We start from the raw sequence: 19,444 nt of genomic DNA on the forward strand, positions 1-19,444 counted from the left end.
TTTTCATTAACAACGTCCACACCAACCCACCGGTCCATCTCACGCTCCATTTTCCCATCACTCATGAACAGACCCCGAGATTACTTCACTTGACGCAGCAACTCGCTTGACATATTTTTGGCATATGTGCAAAACAAATAGAGACCGAGTCAGACAGAATCCAGAACCCATGGTTAAAGCTCAAAAGCCAAGGAAAAACACCAAATTTGGGCACGTTAACAAAGTCTGGAGAGCAAAACCTGCTCCTGGTGGTGTTTGAAACCATGTGGGGAATGGACCAAAAGAGCATTATGGCATCACAGACCTGCAGGGTGGAATTTCAGGGTTAGAGCCGAGCTCGATTACCTTTCACTGATTACTATCTACGTATTAATCACACAGACACATTCTCTCCTCATCTTCACCTCGTGCCGTCGTTCCTATTTCCTCTTCCTTCCTCTCGTCTTCGTCCCTCGCTCTCTCACCTAATATTCTCTTTTCCCATCACACCCTGCACACCCTCCCACCTCTTCATCTTGCAGACCCTTTTTTCTGCCACAGAGCCTTTGGATCTCATTAGTGCCCCATACTCAATGTGTTACATTCTCACCTTCACTGCCTGGTGAGGAGGGTGACGTACAACACGGAGGCTTTCATCGCCCTGCCGAGACGCGCCGCAAGTCCCTTGTCTCCGTCTGGAACCGATTCTTCTTATCACTAAAGGGCGAGCAACAAAGACTGTTATATCATCATGAACCTCAGCTGATCAACTGAGGGCGTTGATGAAGATTTTAATATAATTTTCAAGTCTGCTTGACACATTTGAAGTTTGTTTTTACAATACACAAAACAAAAAATGAATTTACATTAATTTGGACTATAGATCGAATTATTTACTTTAATTTGTAATTTCATAACATCGAATCGTCCACATGAGAATATTTGCCGTAGTGTGTCTGATAAAGGGAGCTGTGTGAGACAACCTTTCAGTCGACATAGCAACAACGTGCACACACACACACACACCACCACACACACACACACAGTTTATGACTCAGCACAAACCGTACAGTGCTTGTATTACTCACTTTGCTTGAAAAGAGGTCGAAGGAAGGACGAGAGAGACGGGAGAGTGGACTCTGTGGGTAATGGGTTTTTAGAGCAACTGCCAGAGGAGGGTGCTGTTTACTTCAGAGGTGCAACAGGTCACCGGTCACCTACATGCATCTACACTAGACACAACTGCCTGTACAGTGGGTAATTAAATAAAGGAGGCAGTATGAGCTGTTGCTATGTAAGGTAAATGTCAGCTCTCGGTGGCAGGAACGTCTTAGTGAAGTTATTCTCCATGGTGATAGGTGTTAGAAGCTGAATAGGGATGTGTGTACCGTGCTTGTAACTCTGTGTCAGTGTGTACTCCAAAGAACCTGCAACGGCTCGATCAAAACATTAGAGACAGAGTCGGTGAAACCTGAACTCAGCTTTTCGTCACAGACATTTCTTGCACTTTCTGACAGGTGAAAAATGGGAAGTGGTTATTATTTTTGTGGCATACAGGCAGCGCTAACGAAACAAGCAGAATCTCTACGGTTGTTAGTACATAGTTTTGATAGACCTTAACAGTCAGCTGTTTTCATTTCCCTGTTTTCAGAAACACGCCTTGAATTGATATCTTTGCAGTTGCACCCCAGTTTCACAGTGCAATACTACTGTCGTAAATATGCACATGTTGTGGAGAAGTTGCTGAAGTCAAAGGTCAGTGGTGAGGTCAGGAAGGAAGAAAGTGTTCAGCAGGCTCTGATGTCTTATGCTGATTTTATTGCGCTTGGCCAAGGAGATTAGAGACACTCTCAAAGTTCTCAGAAGTGCCTGAGTCGGTCTCACATTCTGCCCAACATCCTGGTGGATCGACTTTAAACCCAAGATAACACCACAAATACTCACGCCCAGAATAGTCAAGAGAAGTCTTTACCCATGGAGGTGTTATTGTCAGCATGTTCTAGTCTGGAGACACAGATGTCTGTTCACGCAGATTGGAACGTCAACATGTTTATGAAGGCAGCAACAGGTCTCTTTAACCCTGGACACCACAGTGTTGAGATAGACTGGCACCTAGTCTAAGACAAACAATTAATATACTGAGGACCCAAGGCCCACACGTGACCTCGTGTAACCTAAGAGAGAAATTCCACAACAGCACAGTTAACCGGTCTTGTAGTAATTTATTGCTCAGATCAACAATTAGCAAGTTGATAACAGTCAGCAAGAAGCCCAGCTCTGATTTATCCATCAACGTCTGCTTCGTCTCTTCTCCTCTGCCATTAGTCGCAGAGGCTGCTGACCCGGTTCATTGCTCTGCTCAGCTCCTGTTCTGGCCTCCTCTTCTTTCTTCTTCTCCTCCCGTGGTCCAACGCCTGTGGAATAAACACTAACACTCCCCCGGGGCTCGAGCTCACAGTCCGGGGCAGCCCAGCTAACATTTAGCTAACGGCAGCTACAGTTGGCAGCAGTCAGGAAACTTTTCTCCGTAAAATATGATCCAGTTTTGGCAAAATCACCAAAATCGGTTGGTGGTGTGTCTCATGAGTGTGTGGGAATTATTGCACACTGTCATATGACATTTGTTTATACTGGTGTCAGCTTGTTTAGCTTTTAACACAATTCGTCAATATTTTCATATCTGAAGTTCACACTGTCATGATGCTCTGTACTGTATCGTGTAGTAACGCCTCCACCAGTGCCCACACCCTCACTGGCATATAACACACACCACACACCACACTGTCTGACCCACCCATGCTAGCAGGACGAAGAGGCCGATCATATTACACACTGTATTAATAGCCACCCTCTCCTCTTTCTCATTGTAAACTAATAGCAGACACGCTCTCAAACTGCCTCTCTCTCTCTTTCTCTCTCGTTCCATGTTTTCATTTCTGACTCCACTTGGATCATTTCTCCTAAAATCTCTCCAATGCCCGACGAGCGTGCAGAATATGACTACTGTCCATGACGCTGGCGTGTCAGCTATTCCACGCGACAGCGTCCGTCAAACACCTTTTCAATTTTACCTTTGGTTAAAGCAATATTTCGCCTCAGCTTGGTGCCCTGTGTATTGATGACAGAGTAATGTCATTTCAACACCAGAGAATGTTTCCTGTGTTTTAATACACACTTCTCCACAGGAACATTCTTTCAAATGTATGAATGAACATTTTCAAATGTCTCTGTTTGTTCTTTCCTCATTCTTTTGGATCTTTCATTCTCTTGGAATTGTAAAAAGTGTAAAACAATTTAAAACTGCACAAAAATTAGGTTCGAGTTCTTTCCCCCAACAAAACTGCTGCCTTGATTTTACACTGTAAATGAAAGTTAAAATGTCTGTCTGAAAAACTGCCAAATCATACAGTAAAAAAGAAGAAGTTTATGTAGTGTATCATTTTTCAAAACTTTATTTACGCTGCAAATTTCGAGCATATTATTTCTCACAATTAAACACATTACTCAGATGACTTAGTTGTCATGGAAATGGTTCACTTGTCGTCACCCCTCAAAAAAAACAGTAAAAAACAAAGCTGTGGTTGCCAGAATTTTACCGTAATAAATACAGTATAAACGTTTCCAATATTATGGTAAAGGGATATTAGTACTGTTGATTTTCATTTAAGTCAGTAATTTCAAATTGAAGATTTTATGGTGAAAAACTGCCAAACCACGACAGTAAAAGTCTGTAAAATATGCCATTAAATACATTACATTACAGTGTTTTACTGTACAATTAACAGCCTCTAATATCAAATATTACTTTATTCTCTATAAATTTGCCACGTAAATAAAGGTTTTGAAAAATGATACACTACATACACTTCTTCTTTTTTTACTGTCATGATTTGGCAGTTTTTCAGACAGACATTTTACATTTCAGTTACAGTGTAAAATCAAGGCAGCAGTTTTGTTGGGGGAAAGAATCTCAAACCTCATTCACATATTTTTGTGCAGTTTTAAATTGTTTTACACTTTTTACAATTCCAAGAGAATGATACATCCACAGAATGAGGAAAGAACAAACAGAGACATTTGAAAATGTTCATTCATACATTTGAAAGAATGTTTCCTGTGGAGAAGGTGTAGTAAAAACACAGGAAACATTCTCTGGTGTTGAAATGACATTACCTCTGTCATCAATACACAGGGCACCAAGCTGAGGCGTAAATATTGCTTTAACCAAAGGTAAAACTTGATAAGGTGTTTGATGGACGCTGTCACGTGGAATAGCTGACACGCCAGCGTCATGGACAGTATGTCATATTTCTGCACGCTCGTCGGGCATGTGGAGTATATTTTAGGAGAAATGATCCAAGTGGAGTCGAGAAATGAAAACATGGAACGAGAGAGAAAGAGAGAGAGAGGCAGTTTGTCTGCTATTAGTTTACAATGAGAAAGAGGAGAGGGTGGCTATTAATAACAGTGTGTAATATGATCGGCCTCTTCGTCCTGCTAGCATGGTGGGTCAGACAGTGTGTGTGTGTGTGTGTGTTAGATGCCAGTGAGGGTGTGGGCACTGGTGGAGGGTCTTTACTACACTGATACAGTACAGAGCATCATGACAGTGTGAACTTTCAGATATGAAAATAGTTGACGAATTGTGTTAAAAGCTAGAACAAGCTGACACACGGTATAAACAGATGTCATATGACAGTGTGCAATAATTCCCACACACTCATGTGACACACCACCAAATAATTTTGGTGATTTTGCAGAAGCTGGATCATATTTTACGGAGAAAAGTTTCCTTACTGCTGCCAACTGTAGCTGCCGTTAGCTAAATGTTAGCCGGGCTGCCCCGGACTGTGAGCTCAGAGCACCGGGGGAGTGTTAGTGTTTATTCCACAGGCGTTTTGGACCACCGGGAGGAAGAAGAAGAAGAAGAGGCGGCCAGAACAGGAGCTGAGCAAGCAGGCAATGTAACCGGGCTCAGCAGCCTCTGCGGATGTAATGGCAGAGGAGAAGAGGACGAAGCAGACGTTGATGGATAAATCAGAGCTGGGCTTCTTGCTGGCTGTTATCAACTTGCTAATTCATGATCTGAGCAATATAATTACTACAAGACAGGTATAACTGTGCTGTTGTGGAATTTTTTATCCTTAGGTTACACGAGGTCACGTGTGGGCCTTGAGGTCCTCAGCAGTATTAATTGTTTGTCTTAGACTAGGTGCCAGTCTATCTCAACACTGTGGTGTCCAGGGTTAAAGAGACCTGTTGCTGCCTTCATAAACATAATAGATGGCTTGTTGTTGACGTTCCAATCTGCGTGAACAGACTAGAATATGCTGACAATAACACCTCCATGGGTAAAGACATTCTCTTTGACTAATTCTGGGCGTGTAGTATTTGTGGTGTTATCTTGGGGTTTAAAGTCGATCCACCAGGATGAGTTGGGCAGAATGTGAGACCGACTCAGGCACTTCTGATGAACTTTGAGAGTGTCTCTAATTCTCCTTGGCCAAGCGTCAATAAATAATACAGCATAAGACATCAGAGGCTCCTGAACACTTTCTTCCTTCCTGACCTCACCACTGACCTTTGACTTCAGCAACTTCTCCACAACATGTGCATATTTACGACAGTAGTATTGCACTGTGAAACTGGGGGTGCTATCCATTTCAAGGCTTTCTGAAAACAGGGAAATGAAAAAGAAAACAGCTGACTGTTAAGGTCTATCAAAACATATGTACTAACAACCGTAGAGATCTCTGCTTGTTTCGTTAGCGCTGCCTGTATGCCACATAAAAATAATAACCACTTCCCATTTTTCACCTGTCAGAAAGTGCAAGAAATGTCTGTGACGAAAAGCTGAGTTCAGGTTTCACTCGACTCTGTCTCTAATGTTTTGATCGAGCCATTGCAGGTGTACACACTGACACAGAGTTACAAGCACGGTACACACATCCCTATTCAGCTTCTAACACCTATCACCATGGAGAATAACTTTCACTAAGACTTTCACTGCCACCGAGAGCTGACATTTACCTTACATAGCAACAGCTCATACTGCCTCCTTTATTTAATTACCCACTGTACAGGCAGTTTGTGTGAATGTGTAGATGCATGTAGGTGACCGGGTGACCTGTTGCACCTCTGAAGTAAACAGCACCCTCCTCTGGCAGTTGCTCTAATAAACCTCATTACCTCACAGAGTCCATCTTCTCCCGTCTGTCTCGTCCTTCCTTCGACCTCTTTTCAAGCAAAGTGAGTAATAACAAGCATCTGTACGGTTTGTGCTGAGTCATTAAACTGTGTGTGTGTGTGTATGTGTGTGTGTGTGTGCACGCTGTTGCTATGTCGACTGAAAGGTTGTCTCAAACAGCTCCCTTTATCAGACACACTACTGCAAATATTTCTCATGTGGACGATTCGATGTTATGAAATTACAAATTAAAGTGAATAAATTCGATCTATTAGTCCAAATTAATGTAAATTCATTTTTTGTTTTGTGTATTGTAAAAAACAAACTTCAAATGTGTCAAGCAGACTTGAAAAATTATATTTAAAAATCTCTCAACGCCCTCAGTTGATCAGCTCTGAGGTTCATGATGATATAACAGTCTTTGTTGCTTCGTCCCTTTATGATAATGAAGAATCGGTTCCAGACGGAGACAAGGGACTTGCGGCGCGTCTCGGCAGGGCGATGAAAGGCCTCCGTGTTGTACGTCACCTCCTCCACCAGGCAGTGAAGGTGAGAATGTAACACATCTGAGTATGGGGCACTAATGAGATCCAAAGGCTCTGTGGCAGAAAAAAGGGTCTGCAAGATGAAGAGGTGGGAGGGTGTGCAAGGTGTGATGGGAAAAGAGAATATTAGGTGAGAGAGCGAGGGACGAAGACGAGAGGGAAGGAAGAGGAAATGAAGGAACGACGGCACGAGGTGAAGATGAGGAGAGAAATGTGTCTGTGTGATTAATACGTAGATAGTTAATCAGTGAAAGGTAATCGAGCTCGGCTCTAACCCTGAAATTCCACCCTGTGCAGGTCTGTGATGCCACAATGGTTTCAAACACCACCAGGAGCAGGTTTTGCTCTCCAGACTTTATTAACGTGCCCAAATTTGGTGTTTTTCCTTGGCTTTTGAGCTTTAACCATGGGTTTCTGGATTCTGTCTGACTCTGTCTCTATTTGTTTTGCACATATGCCAAAAATATGTCAAGTGAGTTCCTACCTCAAGTGAAGTATCTCGGGATCTTGTTCATGAGTGATGGGAAAATGGAGCGTGAGATGGACCGGTGGGTTGGTGTGGACGTTGTACTGGACCGCCGTGGGGAAGAGGGAGCCCAGACGGGAGGTGAAGCTCTTGATTTTCCAGTCCGTCTACATTCCAACCCTCACCTATGGTCATGAGCTTTGGGTAGTGATCAAACGAAAGAGATACGAGCAGCCGAAATGAGCTTCCTCCACCGGGTGGCTAGAGATAGGAGCTCAGAGTAGACCTGCTGCTTCTTCACATCTTCACCCCTCCTTAGTGCTTTTCTTTAGAGATGTTCCAGGCACGTCCAACTGGGTGGAGACCCCGGGGCAGACCCAGAATTTACTGGAGGGACTATATAGTCCATCTAGCCTGGGAACACCTCGGGAGGTCCAGTAGGAGCTGGAATGTGTTGCTGGAGGGAAGGAGGTCTGGGGGACACCAATAAACCTGCTGCCACCAAGACCCAACCCTGAATAAGCGGAAGAGAATGAATGGATGGATGGATGGATGGATGGATGGATGGATGGATGGATGGATGGATGGATGGATATGTCAATATAGTCTTCTGGTGGAATTATAATTGATGTCAGACTTTAAAAGAGTATAATGGATTTCAGCTTTAAGGTGCATTGGCTTTAACATTCAGCCATGGCAGTTGCTGCTTGGCGTCCATGCTTCGTGCTGGCCTGAGTATCCTGCAGGCAATCAGAGCTTGACAGTGGGTGTACAAATATGACATCAACCTGTTGTAATCATGTGTTTTTCTCCTCTGAATCACATCGACATACTGCAGCTGACCACGTCTGAGATTCAACAAGATTTCTTTGATTAGTAGTTTATCAAATATGACTAATCTGCCGAATCAGACTCAAGTCACAACCCCACGCACATGTTGCCACCTCCCACCAGAACCGGTCTGGCCCCGGTGCCTTGTTCCCTTTCTGTTGCACACCCACGGTCCGTATGCTGGCATAAATGTTACTAAGCGTCTCCACATGCTACCAACACACTCTCCTGCTCTGACACACACACACTAACATGAGTGAAAGTTTATAAAAATGGTAATAATAATGTTCAACATAAAAATTCACATACACGGATAAATGTGAAAGCATCAAGGATGGTGGGTTGGCGCTCTCACAGTACTGGTGTCCAAGCAACCAGAGATGGCAGAAAAGAGTGCACTCTGTCACACAGATGGAAACGCATGCACACAAAACAGAAAGGATAGATATACGCACTTGACACAGTGCAATTTTATATTATTAGCAGTTAAGGTCTTGACATTTCCAGAAGAATGAAGGAAAGGGCATGTGCAGCGGCTGTGAGCGAGCTCAATTCTTTACAGTTCAGAAATCCCGAACTTTCAGGTGAGACGCTTTGAGCGGCTGTCAGTTCAGCTGTCTCTCAGGATAGCACTCAGCTGTGAATAAACAGTTTGACTTTATGAAAGATACAATACCCGAGCGTCCTTTTTAATAAGACTCGAGGCTTGAATTTGACTCGGTGCAGGAGATGCAAAGAAAGCGTGCTGCAGGGCAAGAAGTAACTTCACGAAGTTTGTTTTGCTCTCACAGTTAGTTAGTTGGTGAACATAGTTGAGCATTGAGCAGCTACAGAGCCAGATATTTCCCTAGTAGAGGCCAAAAATAGAGGTAAAGTAACTAGAAGACTAGAGAGGCGCTATATAAGTACAGTCCATTTGACAATTAAGATAATTTTGATCTACTTATGAAAGACCTAATATGTCAGGATAGGTTTTCTGAAATTGTTGATTTGGTATAAAAAGGATCCATTAAAGCCAAGAGGGGTATTGTTGGAAAATTCTATTCAGGAGTCCAAGATGTCTCATGCTGAAAGGTTTATTGAAGCTTGGCCAAGGAGAATGGAGGATTTATCAGTACGCTTGTCACGACACGATGACGCCTCAACTCTGGCTCCTCTATGACAATAACACAACTACTCTATGTTTCTAAATGGCCATTAATCCGCAGAGAAAGAAACATGTTTACCTTTAGTGGTCCAACATTGTTATCTGACTCTGTAGAGGCTTTTACGTTATGTACCTATCCGTTGTGTCGAGGGAGTGACCCAGCTCTATCCTCTGACTTCAGTTACCAAACAAACTTGACTTCATTGCTGAGTTATGGAACAGCATGACATTGTGTTGCCTTGTATTTTTATTTATTTTTTATTTTTTGTTGACGCCGTGGTTTTAGCACAGTACTGTGCTGCCAACATTTCCAACTGCTTCAGGCTGTGCACTTGGTTTTCTACCACATTATTTCTCTCACACAGAATACACTGGAGAGAATCCCCTCAGTCACACATCACCCACATTGGCCCACAGGGGACGGCATTTGCATCCACCGTGAATATTTCGTAAGTCAGTGGATGAAATGTGAAATGCAGAGACAGCTTACACCTAAAGCAGGGACACTTTGAGGCTGTTGCTGCTTATTTTTCTGAACATCTGTGGAGTGCAGCAGAAGTTCATTTCTGTCTCTGCAGTTCAAGGCTAATGCCAGTGCTGTGAGACCATTTAGGCTCTGTCGAGAGATGTCAATATGAGGAGACTCTTTGACAGTTGGCTGATGACTGGAGGATGAGATGTTGCTTAGTAACTGAAAACCTGACAGACTGACTGATCAAGCTTCAGACTGAACAGTTGGCTTGTGTTGGATGAGTATATGTGCTGTAGTAAGTCTGCATGTGTGTGCGACTGTGTGAGCTCTGTAAATCCATGAACCGGGGATGAGGAAAGAGACAGTGAGGGAAAATGTAAAAGATTGAAGCAGCATCACCCAACCGTGGTTTAACCTGTTTACAATCAAGAGACTGAAGCAGATAGTCTTTTAATTGATGACTTGTCTAAAGAGACTTTGTCAATGTGAGCTTTGCAGAATCATCCAATATCGACATTGTGTCTGGTCCGTAAGTTGGACTTTCAGATCTGGAAACCCTAAATCGTGACCTGAAGCAACATGAACCAACACAACCCGTTGCTTCTTTTACAAAATAGGATGATTTCTACCTAAACAAACACACCAATTAGTGACCAGTTAAAGCTGTTTTCACCAGATTATACCCCTTGCTTGCTGGGATGAGTTCCAGCCTGAGGAAGAGCACCAAGCTGTTGCAACAGAGAAGCTGATAGTCCAACAAGTCCTCCCAATAAAACATTGTTCCTTGTTGGAAAAAGTGTTTATGATGTGACAAGGCTCGGGTTAAGGTTTGGCCAGGTTCAGGGAAACACTGTGGGTTATTATAAGCACTTTGCTTATGGTGGTTATGGGGCCTTCATCATCTTGGTTACAGTAATAAGTATGGCTAAGGTTCAGGAATGAGCATGGTCATACAAAAGAAACGTTTTGCTGAGCCGTCCATCCACCCAACCAACTTTCTCTATATTACTTTGTTTCTTTAGAATAACTTCACCTGCCTTCCTCCTATAATCCATAGACAGTATACAACACGACCGTCATATCCATGACGTCTGTTGTGAAGCTCAGAGTAGCCTTTTGCTGCCTGCCAGCTCAAATAAGCCACCCTTCTGTAGCCAGCCTCAAGTGGCCGTTGGAAGAAATGCAGTTTTTGACATTGACACATTGGCTTCATTTCATTTTTGCTTGCTCTAAGTCATGATTCCCATCTTTGTTTATGAACATAATGTCATTTTGGGGTGATGCTGTCTTTCTTCTTGGGATCACAGCCTTGTTTTAAGCATTTTTGTGCCAATGAATTAATTCAATTCAATTTTACTTGACCTCTTTCTTCTGTGTTTGTGCTTCACCATCCTCAAGTCCCAGACCTGGGTTCAGGTTTGAGAAAAAACATTTTTGAACACACTTTCCAACTTGTTTTGAATTTCACTCCTGGATCATTCTGTGATTGTTTGTTCTCTAGCGAAGCCCGCCTTTGCTTAGTGTTCTGGATTTACAATAATCTTTCTCATTATCTCTGAAATTAACACTGAGATTCTTCTTCCTCCATAAATCCCCTCCAACCATGCACAGCCTGCTGAGCCAACCCGCACTGAAACAGTCATGTGCTTCATGTTGGAAAAAAAAAATAAATACACCCACTTCGATCAAGCCTTTCAGAACTCAGTTCATTAAATGCATCATTTTTTCCAACAGCAACCCTTTTTCCACCCACAGCTGCACAATGCAGCAGCCATTTTGTGTTGTGATTAATGAGCTGTAATCAATAATCTCTGTAGGTTTCTGAGCAACACCTAATGTGACAACCCTTTTAGGCCATAATAGCAAACTGTAATTGTGCCCTGGCTAACAGGCCTTGTGGGGATGGTATAATTAAGAAACTGCTGGTAATGGAGAGCAGTTATCATTGTATGGAGGTCGAATCCTGACCTGGCCTGATGCAGCTGGAAAGTCATCAAAAGGAAAATGGAAAAAGTAAAAGTGTTGGGACAAGTGATGTGAATCTGCACAGCGGGAGAATTAATCAAGTCTATATTTGATTAAATCTGTCTGTCTTTGTAGTGTCTTTGGTTTTTTTCTGACGTTTCTGACAGCTGGAGTGCAAACACAAAGACGAAATGATTGGACAACGAAGGAGTAACCCTATTTTCATGCTAGCAAAATGCGTCATATTGATGTCATGTGTGATGAGCCCATTCAACATGTACAAGATACAAAAAAAAACCTTTTCTTTAATCAGTCATTACTCATCACAGCGCCATACAACGTCACCGGGATGCAATTAACAAACCACGCTGAGGAGTCACGACCGTCTGACACATTTAGACGAGTATTTCAGGAGAGGGGGCTGAAAACAAAGCCCTGAATGACTCAAGTCACCCTGAGATTTGGATCTTGACTGAAAACTCATCATCTTATCAGGTTCAGTCAGAAAGCGTGGCTGCAGATGTCTGTGTTGAAGGCATACGTTAGAGATATTTTTAAATTATGGTACCAGAGAGCGACAAGTTATACTTAAGATACTCTGACATCTCTCTGATGCTCTCATTTATATTGTAATTTTAAATCTGTGTCATCTGCTCTATCACCTTTGAACACTACTCAAGAAACAGTTTATTTTGTTTTAGGGTGTATGTTTACCGGCATGTTTTCTGTGAATCTACAATCTAGTTTTGGTATCAGTCCTGCATTAAAACTGCATTAATTATTTCCGTCTTCTTTTTTTGGCCACTTGAGGGCAGCACTAAAAACGCCACTGACATAGTATCACCCTCTAGAGATAATATGGCAAGCTAGTTAGAAAACAAGACATTCATCAGATGTAGAGCACTGATTTGGAGTCATGCTTCTGGCCACCTGATGAATGCAAGTCTCTTTTTTTAGCCTTGGTCTGGTTGGCAACATTTTCGGAGAGAAATCTCTGGCTCATAAGCTGTTCAACAGTTTCTCCTTCACGTTGGGGAACAGAGTCACCCTGGCAACAAAGTTGCAATCACTGATCTAAATTGTCTCAATAGACCTGTTGGAATGCAATTTAAAATATAAATCCAATTTATTATTACTGGCTATTGTTTCCATTGATAAAGATGATGTCTTTCCCACCAAATGTCTTTCTAAAATCCAGGAACGAGGCCACATCGCTACAGTTTGACCCCAAGAAGAATGACAGCCTCAGTGTCACAATCCACTCCGGTCCCCTGCTTGCTTTTCCCTCTTACCTGCACCCAGTAACTTTCCACTCACCTGTCAGCCCCGCCTCCTCATCAGTCACCATGGTTTCTCCCGCCTCCCACACCTGCTCCTCATCAGTAATCAACCCTGTATTTAAGCACCAACCTCCAGACACTCTTTGCCAGATTGTTCTTCGCGTCATGCAAGTCTTTCCAGCACTTTTGTCCGGACTGATCTCCCGTTGCCGACCCTGCCTGCCTTTGACCTGCTCGTCTGTCTCTGCCCCGGTAATCACCTCAGCTTTTCGTCCCCGACCACGAGTTCTGCCTCAGTGTTTCTGGTGTCTGTCTGCCTGTTTCCCTGGCTGTTTGGAGGTTTCCCCGGGCAGTCTGTCCCCCTGCTCCAGTTCGTTGCCACAGACTCTCCGATTGAACTCAGGACTTATTCCCTCTCTCTCACCTGCCATATCGCCTGCTGTGAGTTCCTCAATAAAGAACATTACTAAGTATCCCTTGCTGTTGTGCTGCATTTGGGTCCTACACAAGCCCGTTACACTCAGCTGTTGCAACAAATGCCCCAAAAATCTGTTTACGTGACAACGTCCTCTAGTGGCCTTAGTAATAGTTACGTGAACAATGGAGAAAATAACAAAGTCTGCAAAATGGGGGAAGTCAACAAACACAGATCAACGCTTGTTCCAATTTTTGCACCATTAATAATCACATATTTAGTACAAGACATTCATAACCTACATGAACGATGACTGCAAACTTTTAGAAAACTACGCAAAGAACCAGAATTAATGACGACAAAATCCTTTAAAAACTCATTTTGCATGAAAAAACCCTGAGGACAAAGAGTTCACACCTGTTGACTGGCGCACAGTACTCGCAACAGTTTCAATCACTATCATTTCTGTGTTGGTCGTAGCAGTAATAGTGGTGCTTTTAGTCGTAATAATTAATCGCAGCAGCGAGCACGACAGAAAGCATTAAACGGTGTCATGGTTTAACAAGGGAGGGCGGGGTTGTCTCTCTGTTATCAACCGGCTGCTGTCTGTGGTTTGTCATTACCGCTCTGAGCTGACTGTCTCTGTGTTTATAATGGGCTCTGATGCCGGGAGCTGCTGGCCTGCACTTAGTGCTGTCGGTGATTAGAGCTTGGCCTTTAATTTCTGCTGCAGAGTCAGTGTCATCGTGTTGAAGGGCGAGGACAGTATGGAGAGGGAGGTGGTGCTGGTGGTGGTGGGGGTAACAGGAAAGATGCCAAACCAAAAATGAGATGAAAATACGTGTGAGCACCTTCCAAGTTTGAGTGTGCAAAGTGGAAAAATCTCCATAAAGAGGATTAAAAAAAGAACAGATAGGCAGTGAGTGATGACTGCAGGCGGGAGAGATGGCAGAATGATGAACGGCAAAAGACACCTGCTGGAAGAGCAAGACGAAGCGAACCGAGGGAAATATGAAGCTCACGGTGTCGCATGTTTTAACCCATTAACAACACAGCGTCTTTAATTCACATCACTGTTGTACATCTTAACTTTTCTACCGTACAATAAAAGCTTTATTTATCATTTCGTTGGGTGAATGGTTGTTTTTGCACTGTGCAACTTTGGGCACTTTATGGCACCACCAACTATTTCACAGATTTTGAGACTGGATCATATTTGATGGAAAAAAAATAAAAATGTTTTCTCAACTCTTTGTGATTTACAGAGTTTCCTGATGGACAGTGAAGTAAATGCATGATGGAGGTGATTGATGGAGAACATCGCCGGGGTCATGCTTGAGCAAGAAATGTAAGACAGCCAGCAGCTTCAATGTACAGAGCTGATGGCAGAAGCGAAGAGGCCTGAGAGGACAACAGAGGAAGAAGAGAAAGGTAAATGTGGGACAGACTTTTATTGGTTGGTGAGAGCTCGGTGAAATGAAAGGCTGAAAGACAGACGCCGAGCCGGGCCGGGCTTCTTGCTTGTAATATCAGCCGGCGATTGCTTGATGTTTGGCTATTAGCAAAGTTGTCGACCCGCTATAGTTTTTCATCATAAATAATGTAATCACAAGAAATACGCTTGTACAACTGTCTATATTTACAACAGCGGTATTGCACTTACTGAAACTGGGGATGCCAAATTGCAAAACAATACCAAATCTTACATATTGTTGCTTTAAAGGGGGCGTGTACGAAGCCTGGACAGAGTGAGATAATCTGTCTCAGGGGATGTCACTTCGTCGGTTGGGGCTAAAAGTTTATGTAAGACTGTGGGCAGAGTTAAAAATATTTCCACACCTCATCTGAGGTTACATAATCTCAAACTAGCACATAAACCACGACGATGTAATGCTTTGAAACTCTTTCTTCTTGATTCCTTCACGTCACATGACATTTGTTTGTAATATTTCATCATATGTGGAGAAGAACCATTGTTGTGAAGTTACAAAAGGTTCTTAGTTTTGTATAAATGTCGATGCTTAATGCACGTCATGCATGGAAGCCAATCAGACGATCATGTGGTGAAATACATGACAAATGTTTGGGACGTGGACGGTACGTCCCTGCTTTGCATCATCACTGACTGCCTGGAGTAGCTCACAAGCGTCCACTGTCCGACTGAGCCACATCAGGAATAGGAAAATATGACTTAGTGCATCTTTCCACACTGACTAATGAACACGGGATGCAAACAGAGGAAGAGAAAGTAAGAGCAGCAGAATAAGAGATGTGAATGAAAGGGGCGCAGTGACTCTGCATTTTCATTGTTTCTCTTTCCACTGACTCATCCCTTTCAATAAGCACATTCACACACAGTCACACAACAGTCCCTGTCTCTCTCTCTCTGTTTATCTTCTTTCTGACGTTCCTCCATCCTTCCACTTTTCTCTCTCCATCCCTTTGTCTTTGCTTTCCACCTTCCTGTCCCGTCTTTCCTTCCCTCCCTTCCTCCCTCCTTTCTCTGCAGCTGAATCCTCGGAGTTGTTTTGTTTTGGCAGAACTTCCTCTCTGTGGCTCTTTCTTCTTCTTCTTCTGTCCTGCCTTCAATGAACGAGCCGGTCTTGTGACGGGAAACAAGAACTTCACTATTTCAGTCTGCTCTGGGGAAAAAACACACAGATACACAAGCAGCATTAACATGCACACACACACACACATACTCTACATAAACACACAGATTCAAACAACATGTTTCGTACGTGCTGCATTAAAATGTGGTATGAGCCAAGCTGGGTGAGAGCGAGCGAGCTTGTCTTTGTATTGAATCTGGATCCTGTTTGTCAGTCAGGGAGGCCACTTCCACATCCCCAGGATGCAAACACACACACACATGTTCTCCACACATTTTATGTGCGAGAACACATCCATGTAACTGGTCCAGCATCCAAGTAAATATTGCATATTGCCTGAGATTCTAATTACCCATAAGTCAAAGTTATCATGGCCCACATCTGTGGAACAGCAGCAGAAAATGTTTTTAAATATGTTTTTCATCTGGCTTTTACTTGAACTATATTTATTTATTTGACTATTTATACATATATGGATAAATAAGTTTGTTGGTTGGTTGGTTGTTGGTTTGTTGGTTGGTTTGTTGGTTTGTTGGTTTGTTGTTTGTTGGTTTGTTGGTTGGTTGGTTTGTTGGTTGGTTTGTTGGTTGGTTTGTTGGTTGGTTTGTTGGTTTGTTGTTGGTTGGTTTGTTGGTTGGATTGTTTGTTGGTTTGTTTGTTGGTTTGTTGGTTGGTTTGTTGGTTTGTTGGTTGGTTTGTTTGTTGGTTGGTTTGTTGTTTGTTGGTTGGTTTGTTGGTTTGTTGGTTGGTTTGTTGGTTGGTTGGTTTGTTTGTTGGTTGGTTGGTTGGTTGGTTGGTTGGTTGGTTGGTTGGTTGGTTGGTTGGTTGGTTGGTTGGTTTGTTGGTTTGTTGTTGGTTGGTTTGTTGGTTGGTTTGTTGGTTTGTTTGTTTGTTGGTTTGTTGTTTGTTTGTTTGTTTGGTTGGTTGGTTGGTTGGTTGGTTGGTTGGTTGGTTGGTTGGTTGATCGACTGACTGACTTGTTAGTTGGTGTCAGATGATTGTTGGGAGTCTTTTCATGGGATTTGTTGATAAAAATCAAAATATAGAAAATCATTGGCCTTGTCCTTTAATTTGTCTGATAATATCATCGTACCAACAACATAAAATACGTTTGATATCTCCAGAAACTTTTGGGATCTTTGAAAAACATTCTTTGAACTGTACAAAGAGAGGTTCGTACTGAGTAGTCCATCATCACTGAGAGAGCAGCGAGACGTTTTTATTCGGCCCTTTGTAAACCAAGCACGTTGTGAAATTCTCATAGAGCCGTTAATGGATTAGTGCTCCATACTGTGGCACTGTTTTCTTCAATGCTCTGGCACTGTCAGGTGTCGTTTCTCCACTTCACTTCTTCTCTATAGTTCAAAGTCAACGTGAAAGCAACTCTCCAGCCGACTGTTGCAAAGCCGAAAGAAAATATCACACAGAAAATATTTTATATTCAAAACTGAGAATAGACCGAAGAGATACTTTATCGATCCCTCGGTTGGGAAATTCTGTTAGCTGTGTTTGTTCCTTTTGCTCAGTGACAAGACAAAGTCGGTGAGCTCTTGTCTCTCTGTAATGTTGAGAGCATTTCCATAAACCCCAGCATGCTAATCAACATATGGCCCCCAGGCAACCAAAGATCATCAACTGACTCATACATCACCCACTGAGAGCTATTTGAATATCTGACATGTGAAGTATGAGTTAGAAAAATAGCTTGTTGTTTTCCACTTCATTTTCCGTTTGGTAGACGCTGAAACACTCTTGTTCCTGCCAAATGTTGTTGTGTGTGCATTTCTTTGTATTAACTATAAAAGGGAAGTTAATCGAAAACACTCTCAGGTGAGAAATATATATCAGAGAAATCATAGTTCAGATTGTTACACACAGGTAAGTATTGTGACGCTCGTGCATGTGTGTCACTGTGACTCCAAAGAACATTTTCTGTTGCTCCGATGCTAATGACTGTGCTTATTTGCATACATTAACAACAATATGCCTATTGTTTCAGTGAAACCAGCCGGTGAGAGGACTCCATTTCATTTAGCTGGTCACAGGTGGAGGACTGTGTGAGGACCTTGTTTCAACAGCTGCAGTGATGATGAATGATGATTGTATTCATTATGTTCAGCAACATGCATTCATTTTAATTGGATACCTTTGCTAAAGGTATCTTTTTTTTTAAGTGCCCACACAGATGTGATGTTTTCCATCAACTTGTTCACCCTCAGCCAAACATAAAGATTTAAGTGACTTTCTTTTTATGCAACTGTTCAATTTTCTGTTTCAGACAGGTAGATCTTATATAAAGAATAAAGAACACAAACCAAGTCAGTAGTCTTAATAGAACAAACATCAACCAGGTCACCAACATCAGAGACATAGCAGCAGCTGATATCACTGCCTAGTCCAGCAGCAGTCAGCCCAGCTTGGCGTCTGTCTTTCAGCCTTTTATTTCACCAAGCTCTCACCAACCACTAAAAGTCAGTCCCACATTTACTCTGCGGCTTCTTGCTCGCTCACTCTCTCCTTTTCTCTTCCAATATCTTCAATAATCTGTCATTATGTCCACAGAGGCTGCTGAGCCTCTTGCCTAGCTCCTGTTCTAGCACGACAGTGAACTAGTTTGCTGCTGTTTGCCGTTTGAATTCAGGCAGATTTGTGAATAAAATCAAGTGTAGTTATTAATCAAAGAGTTGGATACTTTCTAAAGAGTGCATTTATGGACTTCATCTTTGCCTCTGGGTCACAGACCTTACAACAAAAGTTTAATTCATGTTCAAAGTTTTGGCCTCATCATGAGTTATAGTGCAAATACAAAGTCAGAAGACTTTTTGATGAAAAGACACACGGTCATGAGACCGACAACACATTTTAGGAAGTTTCCAGAACCACGAAATAGTTTTGACTCATTTCGAAACTATGACTTCAACTGAGTCATTCTGTACTTTTAAAATAATAATATATATTCAGTACTGTCTAACCTTACTGACCATTTATACAATATACTTACAAACTGAGGGAAAAGAACCACATTCACACACATCTGTGGCATGTGAAAGCATTAAAGGTCATTAGCCCCCTATAGCTACAAGCAGGATCATTTCTTTCAATGGCTTCATGTGTGGTCGTGGCCACTTTGGTTCCCAACACCTGCGAACCTACAAGGCTTAAGTTTACAAGATCCAACATAAGAGTATTTTCGCAGATGAAATCATAAGAAGTCGGCCTGTCAAGGACAATTCTGTACTTCAAAATCAAGCAATCAAGCAGCCATGGGACGAAATCTCATGAAATTGGGTCATTTTGTCTTTCTGGGTGTCTTGGACGCCAAAAAACTGCAATCCTCAACTTTAACCCGGAGTATAGAAAGTACAGCTCTTATTTTAGCTCTAGCAAGTCAGCTAGATCACAAAGTCACCAGATGAGAAACCAACTTCAAGTTAAGTGTTTGTGTCCAAATAAATTGGTTACGGACCAATCAGTGTCCTATGACCAACCGCTATGGCATGAGTTACGGGTGTGGTTTGTGTGATGACATGTGCGAGACGTGACAA

This window comes from Larimichthys crocea, chromosome XIV (assembly GCF_000972845.2).
Source record: "Larimichthys crocea isolate SSNF chromosome XIV, L_crocea_2.0, whole genome shotgun sequence".
NCBI classification, from domain to species: Eukaryota; Metazoa; Chordata; class Actinopteri; family Sciaenidae; genus Larimichthys; species Larimichthys crocea.